The sequence below is a fragment of the Heterodontus francisci genome, chromosome 30, assembly GCF_036365525.1.
Source record: "Heterodontus francisci isolate sHetFra1 chromosome 30, sHetFra1.hap1, whole genome shotgun sequence".
Classification (NCBI taxonomy): Eukaryota; Metazoa; Chordata; class Chondrichthyes; order Heterodontiformes; family Heterodontidae; genus Heterodontus; species Heterodontus francisci.
Window position 1 is genome coordinate 500297 of NC_090400.1, and position 8529 is coordinate 508825.

The 8529-nt window shown below is 44.2% G+C and overlaps 1 protein-coding gene across 1 annotated transcript in view; it reads left to right on the forward strand.

Annotated features, from left to right (window-relative positions):
* Window positions 1–3956, forward strand: part of LOC137346536 (zinc finger protein 135-like) — a 402079-nt gene extending 398123 nt beyond the window's left edge. Inside the window, exon 3 of the transcript XR_010968725.1 lies at window positions 3905–3956. The gene's annotated coding sequence lies outside the window, so the exon portion shown is untranslated. The remainder of the gene's footprint in view (window positions 1–3904) is intronic.
* The last annotated feature ends 4573 nt before the right edge of the window (window positions 3957–8529 follow it).

An 8529-nucleotide genomic window follows, 5' to 3' on the forward strand; every position in this document is an offset into this window, starting at 1 on the left:
ATCTCCCCGGATTCACCATCGCCTCACAGTCAAGGTCACCGTATCTATGGAGAGGAGATTGCTGTCCACTCTGGACAATCCTGAATATTCTTGTTCCATAACTGTTAGGAATAGAAGGCCCTGGTATTGCAAGAGGAGCCTCAGGGCATCAGTCTCAATGATCCTGTAAAATAGAGGAACACATGAGCAGGAGGAGGCTATTCATCCCCTCCAGCCTGTTACACCATTCAGTTACCTCATGACTGATCTGTATGTCAACTACATTTACCCAGTTTGGTTCCATATTCTTTAATAATCTTACACAACAAAAATATATCCATCTCAAGTTTTGAAATTTACTCTGTGTCTCACTGTCAGTCTGTTTCATTTTCTCTCTCTCTGTCTCACTCTGTCTATCTTGTTTGGTCTCATTTTCTGTGACACTGACATTTACACTCCACTTCAGACAGGATAGAGGGGGATGTAAAAGGGGTGGGGGAGTTGCATTACTGGTTAAGGAGAATATCACAGCTGTACTGCGGGAGGACACCTCAGAGGGATCATGCAGTAAGGCAATAAATATTGCGTGCAATTCTGGTCGCCACACTACCAGAAGGAAGTGGAGGCTTTGGAGAGGGTACAGAAGAGGTTTACCAGGATGTTGCCTGGTCTGGAGGGTATTAGCTATGAGGAGAGGTTGGATAAACTCGGATTGTTTTCACTGGAACGACAGAGGTGGAGGGGCGACATGATAGAGGTTTACAAAGTTATGAGCGGCATGGACAGAGTGGATAGTCAGAAGCTTTTTCCCAGGATGGAAGAGTCAGTTACTAGGGTACATAGGTTTAAGGTGTGAGGGGCAAAGTTTAGAGGGGATGTGCGAGGCAAGCTTTTTACACAGAGGGTGGTGAGTGCCTGGAACTTGCTGCCGGGGGAGGTGGTGGAAGCAGGTACGATAGCGACGTTTAAGAGGCATCTTGACAAATTCATGAATAGGATGGGAATAGAGGGATACGGACCCCGGAAGTGCAGAAGGTTTTAGTTTCGACAGGCATCAAGATCGGCGCAGGCTTGGAGGGCCAAATGGCCTGTTCCTGTGCTGTACTGTTCTTTGTTCTTTTGTTCTTTGAATTGCGAAGCAGGGTCGAAGGGCCGAATGACCTACTCCTGCTCCTATATTCTATGTTTCTATGTACATCCCTTTGTAGACTTTTTAACCTCCTAACAACTTACTTTCCGTCCTATCTTGGTGTCACCAGCAAATTTAACTATCATACATTCGGTCCCTTCATCCAAGTCAGTGATATAGATTGTAAATAGTTGAGGCTCTAGCATTGATCCCTGTGTCCCTCCACTGGTTACAGTTTGCCAACCCGATAAAGACCCATTTATCCCTTTCATCACATGTCCCCAGGGCATTAGCCTGGGCCTCAGGATTACTATTCCAGTGACATTACCACAACGCCACTACCTCCCGCTACAGCAGTGTGATGGAATACTCTCCACTTGCCTGGATGGGTGCAGCTCCAACACTCAAGAAGCTCGGCACCAAAGCAGCCCACTTGATTGGCACTCCATCCACCAACGATGCACAGTGGCAGCAGTGTGTACTATATGTACAAGATGCACCTCAGCAACTCACCACACCTCCTTTGACAGCACCTTCCAAACCAGTGACTTCTTTCAACTCGAAGGACAAGAGTAGCAGCCACATGAGACACCACGATCCGCAAGCTCCCCTCCAAATCACACACTATCCTGATTTGGAACTATATCGCCGTTCCTTCACTGTCACTGGATCAAAATCCTGGAACTCCCTCCCTAACAGTTGTATGTGTGTACGTGCACCACAAGGACTGCAGCGGTTCAAGACAGTTCACCACCACCTTCTCAAGGACAATTAGGGATGGGCAACCAATGCTGGCATTGCCAGTGACGCCCACATCCCATGAAAATTAATAATTAAATAAAATCCTCTGCACCCTCTCAAGGACCTTCACATCCTTCCTAAATTGTGACCAGGACTGGATGCAATACTCAAGTTGAGACCTAACCGGAGCTTTATAAAGTCTGACCATAACTTCCCTGCTTTTGCACTCAATGCTTCTCTTTCTGAAGCCCAAGATCCCATATGCTTTGCGAAATACTCTCTCAATGAGTCCTGCCACATTCAAAGATCTCTGCATATGAACCCACCGGTCCCTCCGTCCCTGTACACTATTTAGAACTGGGCCATTGAGTATGTATGACCTCTCCCAATTCCTTCTGCCAAAATACGTCACCTCACACTTCTCTGTATTAAATGCCATCTGCCACTTGTCTGCTCGTTCTGCTCGCCTATCTAGTCCTGTTGCAGTTGACTGGTATCATCCTCAGTTTGCCAAATCTCCACCTGCAAATTTTGAAATTTCACTCAGTATTCCAATATCCAAGTCATTTATTTATATCAAAAAACCAGCGGTCCTAACACTGACCCTTGGGCAACACCACTGACTACCAAACTGCAGGCTGAAAAACTGCCATTTACCACAACTCACTGTTTGCAGTCCTTAAAACATTATTTTTATATCCAAGCTGACACTGACCCCGCCCCCCTCTATTCCTTGAGCCTCAATTTTGTTGTAACCAGCTTTTTATGTGGTACCTTGTCAAATGCTTTCTTAAAATCAATTTTGTCAACATCCACTGCACTCCCTTCATCAACCTTCTCTGCTACTTCATCAATAAATTCAATTAGATTAGTCAAACATGATCTACCTTTTACAAATCCATACCGGCTAGCCTTTATTAAACCAAAACTCTCCAAGTGCCTGTTTATATTTCCCTGCTTCTTATTTCTAAAACCTTGTCAACCACTGATATTAAACTGACTGGCCTATAGTTACTAGGAATGCCCTTGCACCCTTTCTTTAACAAGGGTGTCACATTTGCCATTTTCCACTCCTCTGGCACCTCCCCGTATCTAAAGACTGGAAGAATATGGAAAGCCCTTTCACAATCTCCATTCCCACTTCCTCTAGCAACCTGGGATGCAAGCCACCCGGACCTGGTGACTTATCCACTCTAAGTGTAGCCAGCCTTCCCATCACATCCTGCTTATCAATTTGCGCCCCATCCATGACCTCTACCATCTCAGCTACTACCAATATTTAGACAGCATCCCCTTCTTTAGTCAACACTGATACAAAGTACCACGTATTCTAGCCTTGTCCTGTGCCTCTAAGCATACATTACCCTCATTGTCTCTAACAGGCCCCACTCCACCTCTTATTGCCTACTTACTATTTACATGCTGGTAGAAGATTTTTGTGTTCACTTTTATGTTGACTGCCATTCTATTTTCATATTCTCTCTTTGCCTGTTTTATTTTCCTCTTCACCTTCCCCCTCAACTTATAATATATGGCCAGGTTGTTTGTGCACAAATCTTTGAGGGCGGCAGGACATCTTAATAAAGCAGTTAATAAAGTCTATGGGAAACTGGACTTTATAATTAGAGACATTGTATACAAAGGACAAGAAGTTCCATTAAACCAATATAAAATTGCCTCTGCTGCTTCCCTCCATAAACCTCACCGCCTTTCTACCTCGCTTTACTCATTTAAGATGCAACTTTAAGCCTACCTCTTTCACCAAACTTTTGGTCATCTGCCCTAATAGCTCATTCTGTGGCTTCATGTCAAATTTTGCTTAATAACGCTCCTGTAAAAAGCCTTGGAACATTTTATTACATACAAGGTGCTATAAAAATGAAAATTATTGTTGTTGGTTTGGACGTTCCTTCATCATCACTGGGGAAAAATCCTGTAACTTCTTACCTAACAGCATTATGGGAGCACCTTCACCACACAGACTGCAACAGGTCAAGAAGGCGGCCCAACATCACCTTCTCAATGATGATTCACAATATATGTTGGTTTTCCTAGTGACATCTATATCCTGAGAATGAAGTAACAACAATCAGTGTTTAAAAAGAGCAGCGACGGCGGGAAAGAAGGAGACTGAGTGAGACCGGCGGTGTTTAAAAAGAGCAGCAACAGCGAGAAAGAAGGAGGCTGAGTGAGACCGGCGGTGTTTAAAAAGAGCAGCAACAGCGAGAAAGAAAGAGTTTGAGTGAGACCAGCGGTGTGTAAAAAGTGCAGCGACAGCACGCCTTAGTTTTGAAAAAAAAAGCCAACAGTGACATCACAGGAGAGCTGCAAGGTGATTGGTTGGTGAGTAGCATCTCTTAGAATATCTTAAAAAAATAAGGGGCAAGTTTTTTTGTTGAAAATAAAACCTCTGGTGATAAGCTAAGCACTACTAAAGTGTTTTTTTTTTTAAGGACTAGATTGGAGGGGGTAGAATATGGCCCCTCGTATAATTAGTATTTCTAATTCAAGGAGTAACTAATTAGCCGAAGGGTAAGTCATGGCAGGAGAGCTCAGCCCCGTGATATGCTCCTCTTGGGTGATGTGGGAAATCAGGGAGGCTTCCAGTGTCCCTGATGACTATGTGTGCAGGAAGTGTATCCATCTGCAGCTACTGGCTACCCACATTACGGAGCTGGAGCTGCAGGTGGATTCACTGTGGAGCAACTGCGATGCTGAGGAAGTCGTGGATAGCATGTTTAGTGAGGTGGTCACATTGCAGGCAATGGCTGCACAGGCAGAAAAACGAGATGGGTGACCACCAGATGGAGTAGTAGGTGCAGGCAGGTAGTGCAGGAGTCCCCTGTGGCCATCCCCCTCTCAAACAGATATACTGCTTTGGATACTGTTGGGGGGGATGACCTCCCAAGGGAAAGCAGCAACAGCCAAGTTTGTGGCACCACAGAGGGTTCTGCTGCACAGCAGGGGAGGAAAAGGGTTGGAAGAGCTATAGTGATAGGGGCTTCTGTCGTAAGAGGTGCAGATAGGCGTTTCTGTGGCCACAAACAAGACTCCAGGATGATATGTTGCCTCCCTGGTGCTAGGGTCAAGGATGTCTCGGAGCGGCTGCAGGACATTCTGAAAGGGGAGGGTGAGCAGCCAGAGGTCGTGGTCCATATTGGTACTAACGACATAGGCAGGAAGAGAGAGATGCGGTCCTGCAAAGTGAATATAGGGAGTCAGGCAGAAGGTTAAAAAGCAGGACCTCTAGGGTTGTAATCTCAGGATTACTCCCTGTGTTACGTGCTAGTGAGGGTAGGAATAGGAAGATTAGGCAAATGAATACATGGCTGAAGAGTTGGTGTGGGCAGGAGGACTTCAGCTACTTGGATCAGTAGGATCTCTTCTGGTGCAGAGGTGACCTGTGCAGAAGGACGGGTTGCATCTAAACTGGAGGGGGACCAATATCCTTGCAGGGAGGTTTGCTAGCACTACTCGGGAGGGTTTAAACTAGTCTTGCAGGAGGGTGGGACCCAAAGTAGGAGTCTCTCAGATGAGAGAGTTGAGGCAAATGTTGAAAATACTTCAAAAGGTGAATTTTGTTTTGTTTCCCAATGATCCCTGGGGTTAATCTGGATGAACAGTCTCAGTATCAATGGCTCGGGTGTTGATATGGGTGAACAGTTGCGTTTACAGTAGCCCTTGTTTTAGTGGTAAGGGTTAAACTGGATTAAATTTTATTCTGTAAATAGAGAGGTATGAGACAGAGTAGTTCACTGCCATGTGAGGGAAATGTTAATTTTTGGACTGTTGCCCAGACTCTGGTGGAGGTATTCAGCATGTGAATAGAAAAAGATGTTTTTGTGACAACCATCTATAAAGTTACAACATCAAGTACTCCAGATGCTGCCTGTCACAAATCCATGCCAGCTCTTCTTTGATTAATTGATTAGAGATACAGCACTGAAACAGGCCCTTCGGCCCACCGAGTCTGTGCCGAACATCAACCACCCATTTATACTAATCCTAAACATCCCCACCTGTCCCTATATTTCCCTAACACCTACTTATACTAGTGACAATTTATAATGGCCAATTTACCTATCAACCTGCAAGTCTTTTGGCTTGTGGGAGGAAACCGGAGCACCCGGAGAAAACCCACGCAGACACAGGGAGAACTTGCAAACTCCACACAGGCAGTACCCGGAATCGAACCCGGGTCCCTGGAGCTGTGAGGCTGCGGTGCTAACCACTGCGCCGCCCTTAATTAACTCATCCTTTCCAAGTGCCTGGTGATTTTGTCCCCGATTATTATTTCTAAAACTTTGCCCACTACTGATGTTAAACTAGAAAGTTCCTTGAATAAGGATGTCCACATTTGCCACTCTCCAATCCACTGGCACCTCTCCCATATCTAGGGTAGATTGGAAGATTATGGCAAGCTCTTCCACTACTTCCACTCCCATTTCCTTTAGCAAGGGATACAAGCCATACAAACCATATGACTCATCCACTCTAAGCATAGGCAGCCTATTCAGCATAGCCTTACAATCAATTTCATCCCATTCATTGCCTCTAACATCACTGTGTCTACTGATGTTTTGTCAGCATTCTCTTCCTTAGTAAACACTGATATAGAGTATTCATCAAGTATTCTAGCCTTGGCCAGTACCTCTAAGCACATATCACCATCTTTGTCCCTCATCAGACCAGTCCTGTCCCTGATTAACTTCTTACTATTTACATGCCGGTAGAAGATATTTGGGTTCTGTTTTATGTCAACTGCCACTTTATTCTCATATTCTCTCTATGCCAGTCATCTTTTCCTCTTCACTTCCCCCCTTAACTTATTGCATTTGGTCTGGATCTTGCTTGAAGTATTCACCTGACATACATCATAAATACTGTTTTTTTTTAATTTCATCATATTTTCCATCATCCAGGGAGCACTGGATTTTGTTTGCTTAACTTTGTACTTGTTAGCTTGTATCTGAGACAACTCCTCCTTAAAGATCACACATTGTTCCATTACTATTTTTCCCCTCAGTCTTTGGTTCCATTTTACCCTAGCTAGATCCCCTCACATCACATTGAAGTTAGGCCTCTTCCAATTTACTTCAGATTGTCACTTGCTCTTCTCCAAACTAATCTAAACCTTAAGGCACAATGATCACCCTTACCCACAGAATTGGGTGATCATTGTTCCATTGAGCCCACATCATTTCCCAACACCAGATCCAGCATTACCCCTTTCCTGGTTGGACTGAGAATGCACTAGCCAATGAAGTTCTCCTGAACATATTTCAAAAATTCCTCCCCCTCCTTACCCTTTACATGAACATTATCCTAATTGATATTTGGGTAATTAAAGTCTACCAACATCACCACTCTTAGTTTTTGCACATCTCCGATTTCTCTGCAGATTTGCTCCTCTCTCTCTTGCTATTTGGAGGTCTATAGAGTATCCCCTGTAGCGTGATCATACCCTTTGTGCTGCTCAACTATAAGCAAATGAATTTTGTCTTTGACCCCCTCACGACGTCTCTTTACAACACTACAATGTCTTCCCTAATCAGTACTGCCACCCCCAACTCCCTTTTATGCTTCTCTATCTTTTCCAAACATTTTTATCCTCGATTATTAAGCTCCCAGTCCTCACCATTTTTAAGCCACATTTCCGTTGTTGCCACTACATCATATTCCCACATGACCAGTTGTGCTTGTAGCTCACCAACCTTATTCACCATACTTTCTATGATTGCATACATGCATTCTAAACCTGTTTTTGTATTCCTCGTAGTCCTTCTTAGTCTGCTCCTACCTAATACAATAATAGTTCCTTCTCCAGTTTGATCAAATACTCTCTCTCCTTTATGAAGATTATTATTCTTTTCTACTTCTATATGCTGGTGACCATCCCCTTGCCAATTTAGTTTAAACCCTCCCCAACACTCTAGCGAACATCCACAGGAGGACTTTGGACCCAGTCCTGCTGAGGTGCAACTGTCCCTTTTGAATAGGTGCTGTCTGCTCCAGAAAAGGCTCCAATATCCCAAAATTTGAAACCTTCCCTCTTGTATTTGTATTCACTTATTGTTTCACTCAGCACGATTGTTTTTTTACTTATTTCCCGGCTCTTAGTTTAAACCAATGCCCTAGTTTTGAGAAACAAAAAAAGTTTAAAAAATGAAATACTCACCAACCACTCATTTACATCACTCACTTTTTTTTTTCCACACTCTTGTTTTCAAAGTCCATCCTCTGCTCCGAGGGAGCTCTTTATCTCTCCTTATCCGCTGTCACCACTGCTCTTTCTGTTCTGGGGCCTCGGGTCACCTCTCTTTATATCCCCGCCACTGTTCCTGCTCTTATCACTGCCCTGTTGCATCCCCCTTACCCTGTTGAGCCCCTTTTGCCCTGTAATGTTTCACTTTAAAGTGAATTGACTATCCCAGCCCTGTCAGGGAGAGTATTCCCCATTGTAACACTGAGCAATAGATTGATGCTGAACTTTTATGAGGCATTAGCTGGATTATGGTTTCCAATTTGAGGCACCACAGTTTTCGATGATAGAGGTCTTGGAGAGGGTGCAGAGAAGATTTACCAGAATGGTAACAGAGATGAAGGTCTTCCGTTCCGTGGATAGACTGGAAAAGTTGGGGCTGTTCTCTTGAGATTCAATAGAAGTGTTAAACTTGTTG